A 24,052-nucleotide genomic window follows, 5' to 3' on the forward strand; every position below is an offset into this window, starting at 1 on the left:
CTGGCTTGTGCTTCTTTCCCCCTTTCTGAGAGACTGGGCACGGTGGTCGGGATGCTCCAAGGTGATGGGCAGAAAGCTCCCAGCAGGAAGGCAAAAAGAGGGTCACTTTCTGTGAAAAGGGGCTCCTGTTTTGGAGAGGGATGTACGAGGGACATGCTATGGCTCCCAAAACAGGCTTCTGTTCTGAGCTTTCACTTCTGCAGTCTCAGCTCTCCCCAAATCCCTGCCTGCAAACAGCCTCGTGGGATAAGGAGCTCTTTAAGGCAGGAGATGTGTCCCATTATGCATCTGGCACCAGGAAACCCTAAATTTCTAGGCATCATTGTAAGGCAGGTAGTAACCAAGGGTTGATTATGTTTGAGAGCAGCAGCTTGGCAGACTGCAGAATGAAATACAGATAAAGTGACCTTGTGATTTTGAAAGCGAGACCCATTATTTGTTTTGAAACATATTGCCTCAGTGACCCTGCAAGTTCTGCAGACATGTCCTGTCTGGAAATGCCATAACAGGTTGTTCGCTGTATTTTCAACTCAGTTAAGGTTTTGTTGAAATTAGGAGTATCAATCAAAGGCCAGAAGGCCACATTCCTTTGGTGTTGTTGATTTCACCAGTATCTTTTGTCTGAATGCCTGTGCTGACAGGGCATCAGGGGAGAACTCCTGGGGTGAGTGGGGATGACTGAGGGCAGCCACATGGATCTGCATCCCTGTCAAACTTGTGTCAGCAGAGGTCAAGTTCTCAAGCTCCAGAGAGGACCCTCCAGCACCCAGGGATTAGTCAAGGGGAGAACCAGACACCCTCCACAGCACAGAATCAACATTATCTAGAGTGTGACAGGGACAAGTGGAATATAATACATGGGGGTGTGCAAGGGAGGTGCTGTTCACATCTTCAGAAAATGGCAGGGACACAACTCTCTCCCTGCCCTGAATCCTCCTCATCTTTTGTCACAGGAAATGTTCAAAATGAGATTTGTGTGTAGGGACAGTCAGACCACGGTGCTAAGGTCAAGTATATATGCTGGTCTTGGTTCATTGCAGCTTTTTTTCCAGGCTAGGAAAAAAAGTAAGACAGAGCTGAGTGATTTTTCTTTCCTCATGGTGGCAAATGGAAATTTTGCTGAGAAAAATGCTGGTTTTATTGTCTAGAAAATGTTCACTCATTTGGTATTCATTGAAAAGTTGTTTGGAGAAAAAAATGTATTAAGGTACACTGACAAAACCAAAGGAAAAAAAAAATCATGTCCCTTTTCATCTCTTAGCACCAAGGATGTGGGATCTTTTCTTTTTCCTGAGGTGACATGATGTTAACTTTCCATCATGTTTGGGCTATTTTGGTTGGTGATGTCCATGGCTGCTTCAAAGGCAGCCATCCAGTTCTTCATGGAACACTCAAATATTTACCAAGCCAGGGCAGGGAGAGAGGGCTGGGAATGAAGAAAAGTGATGGCCACTCTGTCCACAATACATTTACCAAAGAGAGGGAGCATCTGAGTCACAGGATCTGATCTCTTGCATATTTGTTCAGGCAAAGAAGACTTGGGTAACCCAAGGGATTAAGAAGAGCAGCTTTGACTCCTCCTCTTCTGGTGAAAGCACTGAGGTGGTGAAGTCACTTCCCTGAGGGGAGTCCCCCAAGACAAAACGAGTGGTCTGAATGAGCCCCACCACTCAGAACTGGGAAAGAGGGGACAGAACTATCTTCTCTCCGTGATCAGTGGTTTTCAGCAATAATTTTATCTATTTTTGTCTTTGATTTTTTTTTTTGGGGGGGGGCAGAATTATTTTTTTTTTTTGGTTGGGTTTGGTTTGGTTTGAACTGTAAGGGGAGAACCTCTTGTTTCAAGCCTGGAATACTTTATTCAATGCAAGTTGAAATGTTTAGTTCAGAAGAAAAAAACAACTACCAATAATTCCCTGTACTAAAATTGATCCCACTTCTTAATTTCCTTGGGATTAATGGCAGAAACTGAAAGTCACCATTTGTCAAGAGGGTCACTTGGCTTCCTCAGTCTGCAGATACCTATGGGGGTGCTTCAGCTGAAAGTTGAGAGGGAAATGGGTGGCTCAGGAGAAGAGGCACTACCAGGAAAAGTTGGGATTTCATGTCTCCCTGGGAGGAGAGAAGGACAGCATAAGAGCTCTGCCCACTCTTGCTCTTGGGTCTGTCTTGCTGCAATGGGCCCCATCCAGGACCTTAGAAACCATTCACCATTCCCAAGGTTTTGTCATAGCTGGCATTTCCATAAAAGATTTGGGTTTAGAGTATTGGTATTTATGATTATTTTGTGTAAAATAAATCCTTAGTAGTGTTATCACTCCTGAGTGATGGAGGTGATGGCAGAGTCACGTCCCTGGAGGTATTAAAGAAATGACTGGGTGTGGCACTCAGTGCTCTGGTCTGGATGTGGCCACTGATCAAAGGTTGGACTTGCTGATCTTGGAGGTCTTCTCCAACCTAATTTTCACACTTTTAATTTTAAAATACCAACTGAGGGAGAGAGAATTTCAAAAAGTTCTTCCTCATGTCCAGGTGGAACTTCATGCGCATCAGTTCCTGCCCATTCCTCTTGTCCTAATGTCCAAGAGGAGCCTAGATTTGAGGAGCTGACAAAAGGATTTTTGCTTTTCATTACTGAAATGCATCCACACCTGTGCATGATGTATTGGCCAAGGCTGGAAGCAGCAGTCCCAGGAGATATGTGGAGGTGAGTTCCACAGGGCTAGAGGGACCCAGCCCAAGGATCAGATTGGGAGGGGAGAGCACATATACGTGGCAGTCACTGCTGCTTCATGACTTATGGCTGTCTTCTGCTCAGTGGTGTCTGCAGGCATGCCCAGCCCATGACAGAAGTGAGGAAAACCAGGTTATGTGAAACCTCAGCAGAAAGCGGCAGACGTTAAGGACTTTTCAGCTCATGCTGCCTGGGCAGTAAGAGGATATGCACCTACCCACCTACTTTGGTTCAGCTAGGGTGCTTTAATCTGGTGCTGTCTGAGCCCTTCAGTCCCATCCTTGAATTATGGGAAGGAAGCAACAACGTGTAACAAGTGCTGGCAATCATACTGGGTTTGTGTGAACATCAAGGTTAGCATTTCCAAAGCACGCAGGTGACTTTTGAAACCAAATTCAATTTAGAGTTAGACTTTGTGGCTCCAAAGTGCCTTCATTATTTTGGGAAATTTGATTTTGGGCCAAGTTTAAAAAAAAAACAACAAATCAATCAGAATTGCTAACAATGGGACACAAGTTCCTGAGTTACTTGGGTACCTTTGAAAGCATCACTTGCTTATTTGCTTCTCTGAAGGAACTGAAAGAGTGACAAATCTGTTGTCCAGAGAGAAAAAGAGTTTCAATTGCAGGACACAGTTTAAGGCGCAGATTACGGTGAAAGATTGGATAACACAGAGATAGCTTTCAAGAGGATAATCAACAATACACATGACTGAGGTGTAGTCTCCCGGTCTGCCCTTGGTGTCGTGCTCTTAGGAAGTCAGGCATTGCCTCAGAGGAGGAGAGCGCCTTCTTCCAGAGGCACTGGAACCCTTGAGCCGGGTCCTGCTGGCCCAGTGCCCCTGCAGGGACACCGTGCCACGGGGGTGGGGCTGCGGGGCTTAAAAGCGCTCAGCTCCTCGGAGGCGGAAACAGCACAGGTAGGGCACGATAATCAAGAAGATAATCTGGAAGGCTATTTACAAGGACCATAATAGAAACAGGTTTCCGTGACCTCCTCCTCCTTTATTGCCGTGCCTTTGGCTTGACCCGGCTCAGGGCTCCCACCGCTGCGTGGCTGGGAACATCGTGCTCAGCCTGGCAGGGAGCCCGGCGCTTCCAGAGGAGGGGGGAAGGTTTTGGCTACTGCTTGTAGTGGCAAATCAGCTGCAGAAGAGGGAGCCCATGTCTTCTCCAGCCTGGAACCTCCAGTTTCCTCTTTTCTCTCCAGTCATTTTCACACCTGCACGGGAGGAAACTGAGAAGAAGGAAGAAAAAATTAAGTGGGTTAAAAAAACACGAGAATGGATATCACTGCCTAGCCCAGACACCTCCCAGAACCTCCCCACGGGCCAGGACTCTCATCTCCAAAGGCCAGAGGCTGCAAGAGGAGGAAAGGTCCCTTTGGACAACCACAAGAGGTACCAGCTGAAAGTCTTGTGACTGCCAACCACACAGGTGCTTGTACTCCAGGCTTGCTCCTCTCGGGGTGTCAGAATGACAGGAATGTTTCCTCTGCGGCACACAGACGTGAGCTGGCTTGCATGGGACACGGTTCAGCAGGAGGCACCTCAAACAACCGTAACACCAAAACAAGCAACACTCAGGCAGAACCCCTCTGATTATACCCTTCACCCACACACTTCATAACCATCACCCCTTTTACTTCCCACTCCAGTTCATCCTGACCAAAACAAAAGACAAGGGAGATACTGTTAATGAGGTGCAGGGGGATGGACACTATCACACTTCACACATCTGTGATGAGGGGGGCCTAGCAGAGCTCCCAAAGAAAATATAAGGGGTTGCATTAGCCAGCTTCAGAAAATGTCTGACCTTCCACAAAAAAAAAAAAAAAAAAAGCATTATTCCCTGTGAATACTATGGTATTGCCCCTCCACCCCGCACCAGGAAGGGATCTGTGGCAGGGATATACTTCAAGGAGACTGTGGTTTATATTACAGCTGCTAAGATAACCGGGAGCTTTCAAAAGGAATCCCAACTAGCGCAGCTTGTTTTACAATACCAGACTCCAAGCGGGGGGAGTGGAAAGTAAGTTTGTTTTCCACGCTGCCCCTTTATCTTGATGTCAAATATATCCCCTGGGAAAGGAAAACATTTAAGCAGCAGATCCCATGGACACACACTCTCTCATGTGCCTTTTCCCCTCATCAAGCCGCAGCCATGTCCGGAGCGTGGCACTGTTCAGTGCGTGGGTGCTGCTGGACAGCTGAAGTTTTGGCAGGGAAAGCCCAGGAAAAAGGTGCTTCAGGTGGGATAATCAACAGTCACAGGTGCTGGTGCCAGTGTGTGATCAGGGCTGGCCAAACCCACAAGCCACCTGCTGCAGGTGGAGTTGTGATCTCTTAGAGAGCACCTCCATGTCAGGGGATAATTACAGCTGGACAGGAACCATTTATTTGTGCAGACAAAAGCATAACAAAATCCAGTCATAAAGCTCCCCAGATAGCTCATGTCTGAAATAAGATGCATGTTTTTCACAAGGAGGGGCAGGAAGTGTTGGCATGGCTTCTCAGGGGAGCATTGAGGGGTGTCTTCATTGCCTCTTTGAAGTACTGTAAATGTTTTGATCTACCTCAATCAGAACTCAGCCTAAATACTGACACTATTGCGTGGATTCTGAAGTCTTAGATGATCATAATGGAACTTCCTGGTCTGAAAATCTGTTACAAGGCACTGCTATATGTAAGAAGCAGACATGGATGCAAGCCCTTCCATTATTATTATTGTTGTTGTTGTTATTATTATTGTTATTCCTGGAGATGGACTCTTCATCTGGAACTGGAATGACAGGACAAGGGAGAATAGCTTCAAGCAGAAAGAGAGTAGGTTAAGAGTCTTTTACTGTGCTCTATACACCATTGACTGATGTGATTGGATATCAGAAAGAAACTTTTCTCTGTGAGGGTGGGAAGACACTGAAACGGGTTCTCCAGAGAAGCTGTGGCTGCCCCATCCCTGGCAGTGTCCAAGGCCAGGGTGGATGGGGCTCTGGGCAACCTGGGATAGTGGAAGGTGTCCCTGCCCATGGCAGGGGTTGGAACGGAATGGTTTTTAAGTTTCCTTCCAACCTAAACCATTTCATGATTCTATGATTATTCCCCAGCCTGACTGATGAGGATCTGTGTCTCCAGAGCTCTGGATCACAACTCTGCTGGTGGCCATGGTGTTTGTACCAGAAACATGGTACAAATGCAGAGGGAATGTCATGCTTTGGGCTGAATTGGTAAAAAGACAACCACAGGATAAGACTAAATGTTGCAGCTGCAATGTGGAAGCCAAATTTCCTTGCTGGCACGTGAGGGAGGACTTGAACCAGTGTTCCTAAAGAATATGAGGATGCACCTTCTCACCCACAAAAATAAATGAATAAACTGGGATTCTTCTTGAGACATGATCAGAGAAGCAGCCAAGGTATTTACATAAACATATATATCTTTTCAGCGCTAGTTAGCTAGACAGTGATACCAAAATGAAGTAGGGAGCTCACTGAACATACCCACGCTCTGAAGGAACAGCAAGTTCAAACCTATATTTGGGTTTCACAGAAGGCTGTTTCTTTGTTATGAGGTTGAAGCACATTTCCAGTGTGAAAATTCTTCACCCATGCTTTGTTCTACGCTGATGTGTGACTCTGTCACCAGCCCCTGTGTCTTGGGGCACCGCTGCTCACACCACATCTTACTGCTGAGCCTCTGCAGCTGTCCTGTTTTCTGAGTGCAAAAACTGAACCTAAGAAGTCTGGTTTCTCTCTTGCTTGGCACATGCTTTACACTGGTGATGCTCCTTGCCTTTCTGACAGCATGAAGAAAATCTTGGCAACAGCTTGAGGAATGGGAAGGAATGTTCTTTTGAGAGTCCTAACTGCTCAAACTGCAGTAATTTCAATAGGTAGAGCCCTGGTGTCACTACAGGGAGCTGAAAGCTGGGCCACCAAGCACGGGATCTTTCAGTCCTTGCCTCTGTGTCTTCTACACCCACCATGATATTTATGGTGAAGGTATTCTCCTCAGAGGAGGCCTCCTCTGGGTGACCTAGTTTTCTGTTCCTTCACAAGAGCTTTCAGTGTGTGGGTCTGGGAGATGTGGTTGTCACCTGAGGATGCAATTCCCAGAAACAGAGCTAAAAGTCTTGTGGTCATGATACAAGGCCAGAAGATATCATTGTGATCATCTGTGTTGTGTGCTGTAACATAATCAGTCAAAATAAACAGTGGAAAGGGCTTGATTGAAGAAAGCATGTTTTTAAACAAAGGTATTTTATTTCCTCTCTGTTTTCAACAGCACTGCCTCTTTTGACTTTTTCCCTTCTCTCCTCAGTTATTCACCCGTTCCTCTCCTAGTGTGGAGAGACTCACAACTCATACCACAGCACCCGTTTTCCACTTCTGCCCGCCTGAGTACTCCTGAAAAGCAACCATTAGACTCGTCCCACACTTGGCTATTGAGCATTTGGCTATTTTTTGAAACACCTTCTAGAAATGGAGCTGGTACTTGAAAATATGTAAATCACCATCAGGGTTTGGTTTTTTTTGTTTGTTTGGGGTTTTTTTGGGTTTTTTTTTTGTTTGTTTACAGCCAAAAAAATGAAAATTACAACAAGGTAAATAAATCTCAACAGATTTCAGTGGGTTTTCTGCCTAGTCAAAACCATTCAATTTTCGGCAAAATGGAAGATTTGATTGATCAATTGTTTTTTTTATTATTTTGCTGGATAAGCACGTGACAGATTAAAATCCAGAGACATCTCCTGCAACTTCTCATCCTCTGATTTTGAAATGTCCCCTGGCTGCTTGCCATCTGAAGTGCAGGGTGTCACTATGCTCCGTGTGTCAGCTGAGGTTTGGGATGACTGTGGCCAGCACCAGATGTTTCTTGCATGTTCACAAGTGCCAGGAGGTCTCTTTCCTGCCATTTACCAACAGTTTATATTCACAGGATGCTCGGTCCTTCTCAGAGAACTCCAGCTTATTGTCCTGATGATACATTTTGAAAAGGAGTTCATTGTTGCTCTTTTGAACTTCCTCTTCCTTGTCCTCATTTGTTAATGGATTTCATTCCTCCCTAGCAGTTATTCATCCCTGAATGCTTGAATTAGCAAATGTTTTTCTATAACTGGTGGTCATTGAGAAGCTTTGTCAATGAGCATCAATGGACATTAATGTATGGAGAAAGACATGAAAGTCATCTCTATGGGGATTATCACATTTTATCTCTCTGATTTGATATCTATGAAAGTGGTTGGTCAAGCAATTTATAATGAAGAACTTTGCACCACTGTACTTGTGAAGGAATTGTCTTCCTTGCCCCAGCTAGTTGATGTATTTTATGTTTGGTTTTTAAAATATTATAAGATTTTTAGTATTTTTAACCTCTAATTGTTCATTCACATCTGTATCTCAGGACATATCATCAGTTTTCATAAAACCTCTTTCTCAACATACCTTAACTCTGACATTAGTACCTTTATTTTGGAAAATAGTTGCTAAGTGAGAACTATATTTAAAAAACTTCTCTAATAGGATTTAAACATTTTATCCATGCATTAACATAGGCACCTTAAAAATTATATTCTTATGATTTACTTTGGCGAAATATCTATTTGGAGTCACTGGTCTTGTGGTGATTGATCTACTCTCACTGTTTGTACTGGATTTAAAAGGGAGTGCCTCATTCTTAAACTAATTGCCTGTCATTTATTCCAGGGGAAATACTTTTATAAGGATAAGGGGCTAAAGGCCAACTTTTCAAAGGCATGTAGGCACCTTAGGATGAAGACAGGCACTAGGAAAGCACCGAGGCAGCTGAGGTATTCCTGAGAAATTCTGTGGGTGTTTGGCTATGCCTCTAGGTGCCCACAAGTGTTCCTAAGACTTTTTTCTCTCCTTGGCCAGAAGAGAGGTTTCCATTGCAGCTGTGACACAGAGGATCTCTGAGAGAGGCATGAGGAGAAGCTGCTCCCCTTTCTCTTATCCCAGGATGTGATTAAACTGAGCTGGATGGGAAATGCAAGGGAGCCTCAGAAATGTCATTTATAGGAAATACAACTTGAATCCTGGGCTTTAAATGTCACAGCACAGCCACTGTGCTAGGAATTACTCTCTGTCACATCCATGTGGAATACACAGCACTGCAATAAGAGGTGCAGTGAACATCCAAGGCTTGCAGGATGACCCTGCTCCACCTGGAGACATTTTTCCTTGGAGGTTCCATGATGGTGCCAGAGGGTTCCTCACTGCACCTGAGCAGGTGAATGGCTGTTTCTACCCCCACCAGTGGGATGTGACACTCGAGGCTCCCCACCAAGTGCAAAGCCATTGCTTGTGAAATTCGAATGCTTAGTGGAGAGAACAATGGGAAAATGTGTCCCACATCCTGTACACACATCCTGTCTCACTCGTTCCCTGCCTTCCTGCTCAGTCACACAGCACTGCCCTAAGAAAGGTTTCTTGTCCTGGTCACATTCCTCTTTGCTTTCTCTCTTGTTTCTGTGTGGATTCTCTTCTTTTCTTGTAAGGACTTCTTTCCTTGTTTCATCCATCATATGTCCTCTTCTGGTCCTCCTTTCCTTCTCCCTCAGTAATTAGCTTCAATCTGTGTGCTGCTGCTGCACAATGCCTTAACTTTCCTCACTTCATCCTATTTCTCATTTCTATAGTTCTCTTGCGCTCCTTCTTCCCCTCTCCCCTCCCCAACTTTCTTCAGGTTCCTCCAGATTTTTAGCTCCTTTTTTTTTTTCTTCCTACCCTCTGTCTGTCTTTAAAAATTTAATTGGCATGCTTTCTTCAAGCTGTCTTAGAAAGCCTTTTTTTTCTCTCTCTCTCTCTTTTCAGTTTCTTTCCTGAATTGCAGTCACACCAGTTCTGCTTTCCTGACTGCAGAGTCACAGCAGCTGTGCTGTAGCAGAGCATCTGAAAAGAAAATGCTAATTGGGGTTTTTATAGAGTACAGTAAAAGGCTCTGATTAAAAAAAAATAATAATGCTACACCTCAATGCTACCTCTAACCCAGACTATTGCTTCTTGAGTTTCCTTCTAGAGCCTGCAGTAGCAAAGTAGAATCCATACCCTCATGTACCATCTCCCTGCCTGTCATAACCACAGGCAAAGCTGGGTAATTTTCTTTTGAGGGAAGCAAAGAAGATGTATCTGTGTAATGGCATCTCCCCTGTGCCTCATAACAAGATCATAAAGAGTGTGCAAGTCAGTTTTATGGACATCCTGCCAATATGTCAAGTACTGATTGTACATGGAAGCATCTCATCAGACACTTTGAGATCAAACTGGTTCTGCAAACATTTCTCCATGAGAGTTCATTAAAATCCATACAGGAATTTGCTCCAGTCATACTAATGTATGACCCTCAGGTCAGCTTTCTGTGAGCATTCACAGTTTATTTATCACCAACAACCAGTCTATACACATTTCAGCCTTGGATGGATCTGTATTTCCACATACGGATACTGGAGTTCATGGTCATCCAGCTCAGGACAAGGAACACGGCATAGACTCGGCTACACCAAAGCAAATTTTTTCCTCTAGAAAAGAGAAAAATCTGTTTAAAATAATGCAATATTATGTAAACTATGAAAAAAACCTCCTCAGTGCTGGATATTTTTGTAGAGCAGCGAGAATCTGATAATTTCCTGGCAGAAATTCTGTAAGAGGTAAAATACATTAGAGTAAATGGTTTCTCTCAAATTACTTATCCATAGAGCTACTTAAAAAGAAATCTTTGTAATCAAAGACAAGCTTAGCCCATAATTTCCTCTGGTTTGATCCCTGTTAAAGAGGAGTAGTAGTGGGGTCTTCTAGGACACCACTGAGCTTCCATCTGCTGCCAGCCCTATCATGCCCACAGCAATTTTAACCTGCTCTTCTCTCACGCCCGGAGCTCCCTGAATTGAGGAGTATTTAGTGAGCTGTGACAAGGGGAAAACGGGAGCCAAGCCCCAGAAGCAGAGCGGCAGTGACTGAAGTGGCCGGACACGATGGGAAGGGATCCGGGCTGGCCTGTCCGTCCCACGGGCTGAATGCAGGCACAGCACCTTCCTTTGTGCCGTGCTCTGGGAGGCCAAGGTGGAAAAGGCTCTAATGGAATTCCTGCAGGGACAGTTTTCCCTGGCTCAGTGGGAGCTGTTTGCACACAGACGCCACGGAGGAAGCCGCTAGGTGTTTATTAACCCGGCTGGCGAGAGGAGGGGAAGGGCAGCGGGAAAGCGCTGAGGGGAAAATGCCGGTTCCAAAGACAGACCACCACCCCCTGCCGTCCGCCCGGGCTGAGGGAGCCGCGGCTCAGCCAGGTCCTTGTAACCTGTCTGGTAAGTTTTAAAGGATGTTTTTTTCCCTCGCTCCAACTGGCTGGTGTGTGTGTGTGTGTGTGTTACGAAACAACAATTAAAATATTCAGCCAAGGGCTTAACCCTCGAAGCGTTGCTGTGTTTCACCCCTCATTTAGTGATGGGGCGGCACCGTGAGGGGAGATGCCGGACACCTCGGCCCGAGGTGCGGCTTTCCCTCGGTGGGATTCGGTGGCACGCAGGGCGAGAGATCCTTTGGGATGAATAGAGCCCTTGGCCTGTCGTTTAGGCCATCCAGGCGCTCTGTGTGCTTTGTCAGGGCCAAACGAGCTCCATATCATTAGGCCGGCATTCGCTTGCCCAGTCTCATTATTAGGTGCGTTAGCTGTGGGAACTAAAACCATGACAAAAAAAAAAAAAAAAAAAGAAAAAAAAAAAAAAGAGGGGGTGGAATTGGCTCGTGCAAAAAAAAAAAAAAAAAAAAAAAAAGGCTTTCCCAGCTCAGGCTAACAACTTGTGCCTATTAACTAAAAACGATCATTAGAAAATTCCCTGCAGACTTAAAGCTTCGGGAGAAGCTCGTTTCACGTATGCACTTGCCTTGTTACATGAACACATAACCAGCCTTAAAGAAACATACCCTCCCACACTTGGATCGGGATTGGGAAAGGGGCTTCCAGGCAGGCACTGCACTGCCTTTATAATAAGTCTTCTTTTTCTCTGCTTCTTCCAGCAGTACTTCTTAAAAAATACCATGCCAGTAGGAGATAATAAATCTATAGCCTGAAAAGGGGAAGGGTATTAGGGGACAAGCATGTCAAGCTGGGGTGGTCACTGAAAAAAGAAAACAAGTGGTTGCACAAAGGAGAGGTGTGCCAGTGTCTTTACAAACAATTCCATGGGTGAAGGCATGGGTGTTAACGTCTTTGAAATGGGTATTAATGTCTCTATCAACTTCAAGCCTCTGGTTTGTTGCAGAACCCGGACAGTTTTACTCCTGAACCAGACAAATGGGCCCAGGTAACCTGAGTTCCTGAACTTTGGGGTAACATGACAATGTTGCAGGTGATTTGGGAAGGCTGGACCTTCCCTGTACCTCAGCCACAGGGGAAAGGAAGAGGGTGACATGCAGCTGGGAGTACAGGATAAAACTGGAGCCTGCACCCTCCAAAACCTCGAGAGAGAAAACCCTGTGGCTGTGCCCTGGTGGACTCTCTCGCTTTATTTGAATAAAGTTGCAGGATTCTTCTATCTTCTTTATGGACACTGGCTTTTCACAGCGTGATTTTCCATACACATAGAACTTTATTTTTTTATATTATGGTGACCTTTTATACAGGTCGAACCGTGGAAAAAATCAATGGAGATCAGGTCTCTGTGAATTAACACAAAGGTAGTTCTCTATAGACAGCAAACTGCCTTTGTGGACACTCATGGAATTTTCCCTGGCAGCTTTACTGCAATTGCAACAAACCACGAGGCAACAGGTAGATCCATGAGGATCCCCAAGCTGCTCAGGAGCCATGGGGTGTTTTCCATTGGGTGGGAATGTACATGTCAACTCAAATGTCCTGGTTACTCTGGCTTTTGGTGGTCTCTGTGCTCTGGCAATAGAGAAGCTGGTCCCTGGAACATGTTGGTTGGTTGGTTTCTCTGGGATTTTTGTGGGTCCCACTTCCAGTGGTCCATTGCTTTCAAAGGCAGAAAATACTTCCCAGCTAAGCATAGAATCTGTTATTTTGTCAGCAGCTCAATTCACAGACTTCTGATTAAAAGCTTTTCCTCCCAGAAAATATTTTCTTTCTTAGTATTTCCTAATGCTAGGACTTTTCTAGGTTATATTATAGTCTTTCTAGGAAGTAATGAATCTTCTGGTTTCTAAGTCATGTGAAGATAAGCAGGACACATCTCTGGAGGTTACAGGAGGCAATATTTTCCTGACAGCAAAAACAAATGCACAAGCCTTTCCCACCCATAATGAATGCACAGTGGTTCTCTTCTGGTTACCAAGCACCAGAAACAGGTCCCTACATTCAGTTGATTTAAGCCAGTGATAAATAACCATGGCTTAGCTATTCCCTCTCTGGAGTGCCCACCATTGACTGGTGTGATGGAGCAGGAAGCTACAGCTGGGAGTTGAATGATGCTCCTCATGGGGAGGTAATCTGGGAACCAATGGGGTGGGCAGGGTGGGGTGGGCTGTCTCACCAACCAGGGTGCAGCCCTGTAGCACCTGAATGCAAAAGTGTCACAGGACCTGAGGGGCAGTGAGCAGGAGCTGCCATCTGGTCAGTGACAGCCAGGAAAATTTGGAGGAATGAGGCAGGACCCTGGTGAGCATCAGTGCATGGTGTGCATGGCCAGGCACAGGCACGGCTGCTTTGTAGCTCATGCAAACACCAAAGCTGAGGGTCTTAAGGGTGGCTCCCAAGGGAAGAGAAGAGTCTCCCAGTGAGGCTTTTCCCAGCTCTTTCCTAGCAGCCAGATCCAAGGTCACATAGCTGTACCACAGCTGGGCTGGGGCACAGGCAGATGAACCTCAGGGGTGTGCATTTGCCTCTGGTGAGCAGCTGGATGGGTGCAGAGGTGACATTGTTCTGCTGCTCCCACAACCCTTCACTGGAAATGGTGGAAACTGATTGTGTCTCCCAGGCAGCTTCAGCAATGCTTTGCTTGCCCAGGGTTCGTCCTCTTGGGCCAAAGATGGAATTAGCCATCCCTGAAGACACTCTGGGCTGAGCAAGCCCTTGGCTTCCTGCGCTGGCATTCTTTCCTGGTGCTCCATTTGCCCACCCAGGCTGTGAAAAATCTACCTCATAAGGATGCCCCGTCCATATGGCAGCCTAAGGTCACGCTCGTGTGTGGCTGTGCGAGCAAAATGCAGAGATGCCAAAAGCAGACTCTGTGATCTGCTTCCCTTTGGCTCATCCCTACCCCCTGTGCAGACCAATCATGGCATGCACCTGGAATAGATGCACTTTTAGGGAACTGCTTGACCAACAGTCTTGCATACATCTCATTCAAACACATCAGCAGATTTTGCTCTAATCCCACCTCTCTATAGTGCTCCTCAATGGTGGCCACAATGCCAGCAAGCACAGTCTTAGCAGAAGGTTTATCTCCTACCACTTCCCCCTTGAGGGCACTTTTCCCCCAGATGAAAGTGTCTTTGGATCTGTCAGGCAGAAAGAACTCCATAGTGCTCTGAATCCTCACTCAGCAGATGGCAGGGAATGAGCAGCCTGGTGCCCATTCAACACATTAGAGGCTGGGATATTTAAGCAACTCCTCTGCTGCTTCCTTATGAGATATCAGATCACAAACTGCATATTCTTGTCTCTCCCAAACTCCTGCTCAGAGCAGTGCTCAGCTTTGAGAGAAGTTAATGAGCAAATTTTTGAGTATTTTGCATTTCCCACTGTCCCATGACTCCTGCACAGGGGTATTTGGTAGGGTAAGGACCACACGGGTTACTTTCAATCAAACTGACAAACAGACATGTCTGGCACTGACAAAACAACATGACATCCAAAACTGACCAGAACTTAAGGCACCAAGTGACATGGACAGAACCCAATCAGACCTGCTCACCTTCCTTCTCCTTCTCCTCACACCAGCAGCTCATGCTTCCTAGAAAAGAAATGTAATATTTGGAAAAAAAAGTAGCAGGAGCTAGGATATGTGTGCTATTAGGTCTTTCTCAGATGCCAAAACAAGCAACTTGTGGAAATTTAAAAAAGGAAAAAAGTCTGCTGTAATAAACCTTCATTGCACTGTTCTTTCATCTGGATTGTTGCAAGCATCTTTTAGGTCTGCTGACATTAAAAATTATGATCTGTCAAAACATGTTGATTTCAGATCCTTACAGCTTTTCAAAGCACCTTTTTTTTTTTTTCTTTTCTTTTTTTCTTTTTTTTTTTTTTCCTGAGAAGGATATTTTCCCATCTTAGTCTGGGAAAAAGTGAATTTCTAGAAGTTTCAAGTCCCAAACATGTAATTTTGTAAGAAGCTTTTGCATAAAAAGAAAAAAAAAATCCTTTAATGAAAAAGACAGGATGAGCTGTTTTTGCTGTGGGAATAGCAAAAACTAGCCAAGACATAAAGGATTTTATAATACATTTTCAGGTGTATTGCCTTTTTTTACTAACTTGCTACTAGCACAGTGTAATGCACTTCAGATCTTCCTTGCAGGACTTGTTTTTGATGGAGCACAGGATGGTCTGAAAAATCCTGCTGTCTGTCCTTGGTGAAAAGTTTTGCCTTCTCAGCATCAGTGCCTGAGGAAAATGAAAGGTTCTTATTTTGTCAAGTTCCACCAGTTCTAACAGGTCCCAGACAGTTATTTGGGAGTTCCTCAGAATTTTACTGCATCAGGTTCTTTATATGATGGCCCAATGTATCAGTGAATGAAATCAGAGCCAGGGAGTGAGTTTTTATGGGTTTATTGTAGATGTTGTAAAAAGCTTTAGGCATCCCTCCCTCTAATCACTTGCTCATACATCAGGTACATACATCCCAAACCATGGGATGCCCTTGCTGCCAAATCTTTTTGGATGCTTCTTTGATCCCAGGGTAAAAAATGTTTGTGGAGTTTCTAGATCCAGCTCTTTAACCCACTTATTTGGGTTTTTGGTTGTTTGGAGTTTTTCTGTATGAACAAACTAGAAAATTAAATAACTGTTTCCTTTTTTATTTTCTTTTCAAAGAAAAAGAATGTTTTCTGTATTATTCTGCATTATTACAGAAAATAATCTTTAGGAATAATTTCTTGAGCTACCCCTCTTCTCTTCATGTTCTGAGCTCAAGAGAGACCTGCTGAGAGAGGCAGCTGTTCCAGATGGAGAAAACTTCTTCCAGAATGTGATTAAAAACATAATTTGAGTGTTATATCCAATAAGATTAACTGAGATAAAATAAATAATTTAATTGATGAACTTTCGTTCAATTGACTTGCAATGGTGATCATGGAACTTGGTGAAATTTCAGCTTTTATTGAGTAATACTTTTCTCAGTGGTGTCAGTTTTTTCTTAGGTGTGGAATGGAATCCTTGTTTCCTGACTAGCCCTGGAAGTTATCTCATTGACCTATTTAAAATTTATTTGTGTCGCTGTTGTGATCCATACACATATCTCAGTGGTCAACAGTAATATTTTGCTGCAAATATTTGAACTTCCAGCTAGTTTACTGGAAAAAATGTCATCAGAGCTAATGTCCCCGTTCCCTGAGGAATGTAAATCCTGCAGTTAAGTTTCTAAAGCAAATCACAAATGTTCATTCCAGCCACTTCACAGAACTGTTCTGCAAGATTTGGGTAAAATTTACCCTGAAGCAAAAAAGCTTTTCCATAAAAAGTTCACTGAGGTCTTTGCTGTGAAGACCAAGCATGAGCAAGATGGAGAAGTAGGACTGATGTGCTGGAAATAGTGAATGAGAATTTGCTGAAAAATTACCACAATTTTCTTGAAACCACAGCTATCATAGAATCATTGAATGGTTTGGGTTGGAAGGGACCTTAAGCATCATCCACTTCCAACCCCTTGCCATGGGCAGGAACACCTGCCACTGTCCCAGGTTGCTCCAAGCCCTTATCCAACCTGGCCTTGGACACTTCCAGGGATAGAGCAGCTATTCCCACAGCTTCTTGGGAATTGATTCTCAAATGGCAATTGCAATAGGCATTGATCAATAAATAACAGTGACATTAATTACACAAGTTTTGATATTATTTTTTTCTATTCTTTTTTTTTTTATTATTATTCATTGTTTTTTATTGTGTGAGCCACTGATTTTGTCTCTGGTTCAAAACTTGATCTAATTCCAGGAAGGCCTGAAAACATGCACTGTATCTTTTCTGCTGGGAAAAAAAATCTCTCAACTTACTCTTAGCTCTCTGCTCCAAAAATAAAATGTACGGTACGTAACAAATTTGGTCTGACAGCATTTTCCCAGCTGGAAGGATGGAACTTCTTAATTGGTGTATAAATAAATAGTGGTTTGATCCTGCTCTTAAATATATATTAAAAAAAGAATTTTGGCCTTGCCTCTAGTATGCATAGGAACAGAACTTCCTTTCTAACAGAAACAGTAATAGAAAAGGACTCTTCACTGAGCCCAATTTAAAATCTAAATCGAAAGTCTAAACACACTGAGATAAATTTAAGTCCTGCTGCTGCTTCTGAGGAAGGCCAATGGATCTCCCTGTGTCTCTTGACATATGGTTTCCATACCACTTTAGTTCATAAATCATCATTTTTAATTGCTTTAAAGTTTGACGTGAGAGCCTCAAGTGTTGTTGAATCATCAAATAAATAGCTGCTTAGCAAGAAGATGATCCTTTGAATTGAGGTTTACCTTGTGTTTTCAGAGTAAAGGAAATTATAATTTAGATGGGGAGTTCACCCAGAATAATTGTGTAGTTTTCACTTTTGCTACCTGGCAATAAATTGAAACTAAATGCAGACACCAGTCTGCAAATCCCGAAACTAGAGGAGGGACAAGCACATTGGTCCAAACCCATAAAATGTGTTTGTTTGGTCCTCAAGCACAATACAAGGCACCGTGAGGCTCTGAAATATTCATTCCTAGTGCACCTGAGCACTCCAGGTGCATTGCTTGGTTGAAGTTCCCTTGGCACTGGAGTCTTTACAGTAGCAAACATGCAGCAAACACCCAAATCCTGAAGCTTCTCACTCCACCTCATGTCACCTCTTAATCCAAACCAGAAGGATCCTCCGAAGCCCAAGAGCCTGACCTTTTTGGGATGTGTCTTCTTTTTCCTCATAGCCAAATAATTAATGATTCATCTTGAGAAAGGAGAAGGTCTATTTGGGGAAAAGTGGGAGAAATCCAAAACACATCTCCTAGCTCCTGAAGGACAGCCCTACCAAAACCAGCCAGTAAACATTTTGTTTCCTGGCCCCATCTGTGTGCAGCACACAGACCAGAGGCTTTGAAAAGCTCTCCCTGCAAGAATATGAGATAAATGTGCCATTAGGGAACTCCCTTTTTCTGTTTCTGGGGTGCTGGCACACCTTTGATTAAAATACTTCAGTTTAAAGAACAGTGCACCAGTCTGGGCGTGTAATATTTGTATGGAGCTTAAGATGGTCCTGCCATAACACTTCTGTCTCCCCCATTGTGCAAAGTTGGACCAGAAATCTCATGAGAATGAGCTTACTCATGAGATATCTGCTAATTCTGGCTTCAAGTTATGCTGTAAATAGTATGAGAACTGCCTTTCTAGCAGTTTTAGGGAATTTGGCTCCCAGCCATTGCTAGAAAAGCCCAAGCTGTGACCTAAGTGAAAAGCAAGGGGGGAAAGAAAAATGCTCCAGATTTCCAGAAATCTATTAGTACCAGAAGCTGGTCTTCTCCGTGTTCTTCTGCTCAGGTGGGATGGCCTCTGTTTGCAAGGACATGCTTTTGTGAGATCAGGGACCTTGCAGAAGGCACAGTGCCCTGTATTCAGGTACTTTGATGGCTGGGTACAGCTGTTTTTGGAGTTTTTGAGGAATAGAAAACTATGTCAAAAGCTGCATGTCAAACTCAGGACTCTGTCTACAGCTCTTCAGCAACTGAGACTCCTGATGCCATTGCTGCTTTCTTCTCTGCCTCCTTCAGAGGTGCTGGGATGGTGCCCTTCTCCCTACCCTGTGATTCCCTGCCCTGCCAGCTACCTGCCCTGTCTCCCAGGTCTCATTTTCACTGCTGGGTCCAGGAACCCAAGGCTCTGCCTTGTAGCAATGCCCTTGAGCAATTCTGTGTGCAAACAGTGCCTCAAAAAGAAGCTGGGCTTTGGCAGACAGGTGGCTTTTTTTAGTTTTCCCTCTGTGCAAATAAACCCGGTACCCCAGAAAGCAATCTCTGCTTTCAAAACTAAAGGCAAAAGTCATGTGCTCTACAGGCCTAAACTTGAATACTGGATTCTATCTCATATGCAAATTATTCTTAGCCCTGGTATCAAAAGTACATGTAAGCATGTACCTATAAACACTCATTAGCTTTAATTGCACTGAGAACACCTGTGAGTGGGCTTGGATTAGCTGACTTAGTGCAGTACTCAGAGTTTCTAAGGCTGACACTGTCCCACAGAAATTATTACATCTATCAGAGATGAAACATGGCATCATAGAATCACAGAATATTCTGAGTTGGCAGGGACAAACAGGGATCATCCAGTCCAACCCCTGGCCCTGCTCAGGACACCCCAACAATCCCACCCTGTGCATCCCTGAGAGCGCTGTCCAAACTCTCCTGGAGCTCTGGCAGCCTTGGGGCTGTGACCATTCCCTGGGGAGCCTGTTCAGTGCCCCAGCACCCACTGGGGGAAGAACCTTTCCTGATATCCACCCTAACCCTGTCCTGACACAGCTCCAGCCGTGCCCTCAGCTCCTGTCCCTGGTCACACAGAGCAGAGATCAGAGCTGCCCCTCCTCTTCCCCTCGTGAGGCTGCAGAACTGCTGTGAGCTCTGACCTCAGTCTGCTCTTCCCCTGATGAACAGTACATGTAACACAGCCTTGTTTGCAGTATTAGTAGCCAGGTTATTGTGTTTTCATAATGACAGTATGGTCACTTCCAAGAATTTTCCAATAGATATTGAAAGCACAACAGGTGATTTAAAATTGCCAGGAAGAGATGGGTCCCTTCAGTAATTAAGTAAGCAATTATTATTACAGAAAACATCTTGTCTAAATCCTGCATCACATTTAAAAGATGGTTCCTTCTCTGGGCAACCTGTGCTGGGGCCTCACTATGCTCCCAGGGAACAATTTCTTCCTCATATCCAATCTTAACCTACTTTCTGTCACTTTGGAGCCATTGCCCCTTGTCCTGTCACTCCAGGCCCTTGTCAAGAGTCTCTCCCAAATTTCCTGTGGGTTCCCTTCAGGCACTGCAAGGCCACAGTGAGGTCACCCCAAAGCCTTCTCCTCTCCAGGCTGAACAATCCCACTTCCCTCAGCCTTTCCTCCCAGCAGAGCTGCTCCATCCCTCTGCTCCCCTTGGTGTCCCTGCTCTGGCCTGGCTCCAGCAGCTCCCTGTCCTTGCTGTGCTGGGATCCCAGGGCTGGATGCAGCCCTGCAGGGGGGTCTCAGCAGAGCGGGGCAGAGGGGCAGAATCCCTTCCCTCACCCTGGTTCCATAACTGTATCTGATTCAAACATCATTTATTAGTGTGTGGGTTTTGCCTCTGCTGGTTTTCAAATTAATTTATTCCCAATTCTAGCATAAAATCATGTCCACTGTCATTTGTAATTTACTGTTTGTGAATGTGAATATTGTGCCCCCATCCATCTGATACAATATCCAAACCCCCAACTCTTTATAGTGTTTATGTGTCTAATTGTCAGTATTTTCAATGGGGTTTAGATGTCTGTGCATCTTAGGACTGATTCAGTCATCTTCTAAAATTTGGTACTGAAATAAATATCCTGATTGGCCTCATGCGACTGTGAGGGTCTGAGCACATGGACTTGAGACTTGTTGTGCAGGAGCCTTTGTAAAACAAGGACTTTCAATCGAGTTTATAGGGAACACCTGTGGGAACCCCTGTGCACATGACACACAACCTGCAAACAATTTTCCAGTGACTTGTGTTGAGGAATGTTATGTACTGGTATTTACTTTTCAAGTTCTTCATGTTGTAGCAAGTAACACACACACACATACTCTCACAAGGTCTTTGCAAACATCTGTGGGGACACCAAAAATGCAAATTGTAGCCAGAACAAGTTCTTCATAAATAGCCAAGAAGCTGAAACAGATTTTCATAAAACCTATTTTAAACAGTGAGAGTATCAGCAGTCACTGAAGCCCTTTTAGTCAACATGTATCCCTAGAAGGGCTGCATCATATGGAGAATTTCAGTGCCCACCAGGACGTCCTCTACAGGACCAGAGGCTCCTCCTCCTTCTTTGTAAGACTTTTGTGAGCAAAAAGTGGTAGATTTGAGTAATGTGTAGTTATTTACATGGGCAGCCATCAGACATTGGGCACATTCAGGAATGTTCATGAATTCATTGCTGCAGTATCCAGGCATCTCCCAGCTGTTTATGCATTGCTCCCTCCTTAAGCTCCATGTAACAGGAATCTATCCATCTATCCAGGTTGTCTGGTATTTTCCAGGTCCAGCACCTGAGCGCAGCTGGGACAGTTCATAATGCCAATGCTCTGCAAGAGCATAAAGGGGCAGAGGGACATCTAGTGGGATCTCTACTCTCTCTGCATTTGCAGGCCACCAGAAATCTCCTCAGGGTTCACCTCACCTGTGACACATCTTCAGAGCAGCACCCAGATCCTTCACTTCACGAGGATGCTGGGGCTGGGCTGTGGTTCAGGCTATGGATCTTGTGTTTATACTCTCTGAAGATTCACAGCCTGCTGTGAGTAAAGGCAAGAGTAGTGACTAATTTGATTTCTGTCAGAGAGCTCACCTTGACAGACTTCCAGCAGCAGTGAGGTTGAAGGCATTTTGAAGGTTATCTTCACAAAAAAAAGGACTGGCAACTTACACTGGAAAAAAACCAAAAGTGTGATTAGCAACTTCTTTCTTGACACTACTGATGGCTGAGTGATTACAATGCACTGTATTGCCCTTCTCAGCTGGTGTAGAACAACAATTTCATCCAATGAAGGCAAAAAGCTAGGAGAATTTATATTAGCCAGGAGTCTGTGACTAAACTACTGTGTCCATGCATCCATTTTGCAAGCTCTTCATTCCCTGCAACTGTTCTCAAGTTCTTTGTGCCAGAAGAGCAGGATTTCTCACTGGCTAACAGATGAGCCCCTTCTAGTCACTGAACTTGTGTTTGAGGCTTCATGGAAACCGGCTCTTTTAGGGAAGCAATACCTGAACTAAGCCAGGTTGCAGATACAGTGCAGCATGGCTCTGAAAGCCCAGGGCTGATTCACCATCCTACAGGGACCATCATTTGTTTACATGGTAGTAGGACACCAAGGATAGGCAAGGTGTGTGTGTGTGTGTGTTATGGAATCACAGAATCATGGATTGGGTTGGAAGGGACCTTAAAGATCACCTGGTTCCAGCCCTCTGCCACTATCCCAGGTTGCTCCAAACCCCATCTGACCTGGCCTTGGACACTTCCAGGGATGGGGCAGCCACAGCTTCTCTAGAGAACCTGTGCCAGGGCCTCCCCACCTTCACAGGGAAAATTCCTGTCATTCCAGGCCCATGCAAAAACTCTCTTCCCACTTTTCTTGCAGAATCCCTTCAGGTACAGGAAGGCTTTGGAAGAAGGCAGACCTGCATTCTGCCATCTCATTAATGCTGCACATTATTGGCAGTGGATTCAACTGGCAGAGGCCTGAGTGTCACAGCCATGTGGCAATGAAATGACACAAAGATTTCCAGTGCCCCTGCTCAGTTCTGAATGACCAGATCTTCCACAGCACTGAGGTAGTGGAGGTTTCTGGATGCTCCTCACACAGAGATGCAGAAGGGGACTGGAAAGATGCTCTGCCCTGCTTTTGCCCTGACCCTGCTGCCCCTTCTTGTGTGACTGAATAACCTGACAAGACACAGGGTAAACAAATTAATAAATGTTTGCAGGATTAACTCTTCACTTTCTCCAGGCATCACTATTGGAAGTTACACTTTTTACCTGAATATATTTCATTGGTGTTTGCACACAGGACATTTGGTGTGATCAAAGATGGTGTAGAATCCAGAGACAGGGTGGAGTATTTCTGCATGTTCCTTATAGAGGGCTTTCCTCATTAAAAGTGGCCTGCAAAAAACCTGAGCATCCTTTGCCTTGCACTGTGTTTAGTCACAGACCTGATCAAAATATGCTAAAATTTAGATGTATTTTCCTTTCAGTCGGATTATCCTTTGAAACTGTGAGCAAACTCTGCCTGACAACACAAAGGAATTTTCCCATGGATCAGCTAAAGCTGACTCACATGAAAGACTTGCCCAAAGTGGTCATGCCCTCTGAGCAAATACCACAGGCATGAGGATCTCTGCTCTTGGCCTAGCAGCACTGTTAGGATTCCAGGGACCCAGCCTTGGAAGACAGCTTTTATTGGAGGAGGGGAGGTCTCCTACCTGTGACCCAGCCAATCTACTCTGTTATTTATCTGTGTTGCTAACTTTCAGTGGAGGTGAATGTTTTGCTCTGTCACTGCACTGTTGCGAGAAAATTCCTGCCTGGCCCGCAAAGTTCACCAAATAGCACTGGCTGTTTGCTTAAGCAGGTACAACACACAGCAAAAGGCACTGCTGTGACTCAAAGGAAGAAAGAAATAAAATCATCTAATCATGAAAGCTTTCAGAACCAGGTTTTAGTGCTGGAGTGAAAGCCTAACGGAAGCTGTGCACCCTTCTAAGATAAATATTTCCTCTGCTGGAGTTGCTGAGTCTATCACAGATCAACAACCAGGAAGGCTTTGCTTACTCATCCCTGCCACGTGTTTCTGGAGTGGTTTTCTGCTCTTTTAATATTACCAAGGAGTGCATCCTCTGCCCTGGCTTGTTAGAAAGGCAAGTGCATGCTGAGCAAAGTCCCAGAACAACCCACAAAGCACTGATGGAAATAGAGAGGAATTTTTCAGCACTCAGAGAGACACAGAGAGAGTTAAAACTTCAGGCCAATGCGTTGCTGAAATTTTAAAGCTAAAAGGATTTTGAACTAACCTTTGCATTTTCTCCCTGAACTTTTTGTTTACTCTCTGCTCTTTTGCTCAGTGAAAGTAAAGCAGGCAAGACAACGTCACTTGCTGTTTCCAACTGGCTTCTGCTTTGTTTCTAATACTCCTCTGGAAGTGTTCTGTTGTAAGACTTTTTATTAATTAGGTATATGTCCCTCACTTTCCATTTTCTTATCACTGGTTGCCCTCAAATAATATTTAGGCTTAAGTTATTTGTAATTTTCCCTTTGTATTTAATCTGGTCCATTTTTGTGTTTGAATTTGGGTTTTCAGTAAGCTCACATGTGATCTGTGCCAAAGTAGAGGTGATGTCTCTTCTCACATTCCTAAAATATATGACACTGAGATTACAA

At 44.5% G+C, this 24,052-nt stretch overlaps 1 protein-coding gene across 4 annotated transcripts in view; it reads left to right on the forward strand.

The window, feature by feature from the left end:
• The first annotated feature begins 10,547 nt into the window (after positions 1-10,547).
• Positions 10,548-24,052, forward strand: part of LOC115493467 (DNA repair protein RAD51 homolog A-like) — a 75,851-nt gene continuing 62,346 nt past the window's right edge. The window contains exon 1 of one of the 4 annotated variants that reach the window (XR_012053711.1): positions 10,548-11,052. The gene's annotated coding sequence lies outside the window, so the exon portion shown is untranslated. The remainder of the gene's footprint in view (positions 11,053-24,052) is intronic. The other 3 variants (XR_012053707.1, XR_012053708.1, XR_012053706.1) reach the window with 3 other exon arrangements.

The sequence above is a fragment of the Taeniopygia guttata genome, chromosome 1A, assembly GCF_048771995.1.
Source record: "Taeniopygia guttata chromosome 1A, bTaeGut7.mat, whole genome shotgun sequence".
Taxonomy (NCBI): Eukaryota; Metazoa; Chordata; class Aves; order Passeriformes; family Estrildidae; genus Taeniopygia; species Taeniopygia guttata.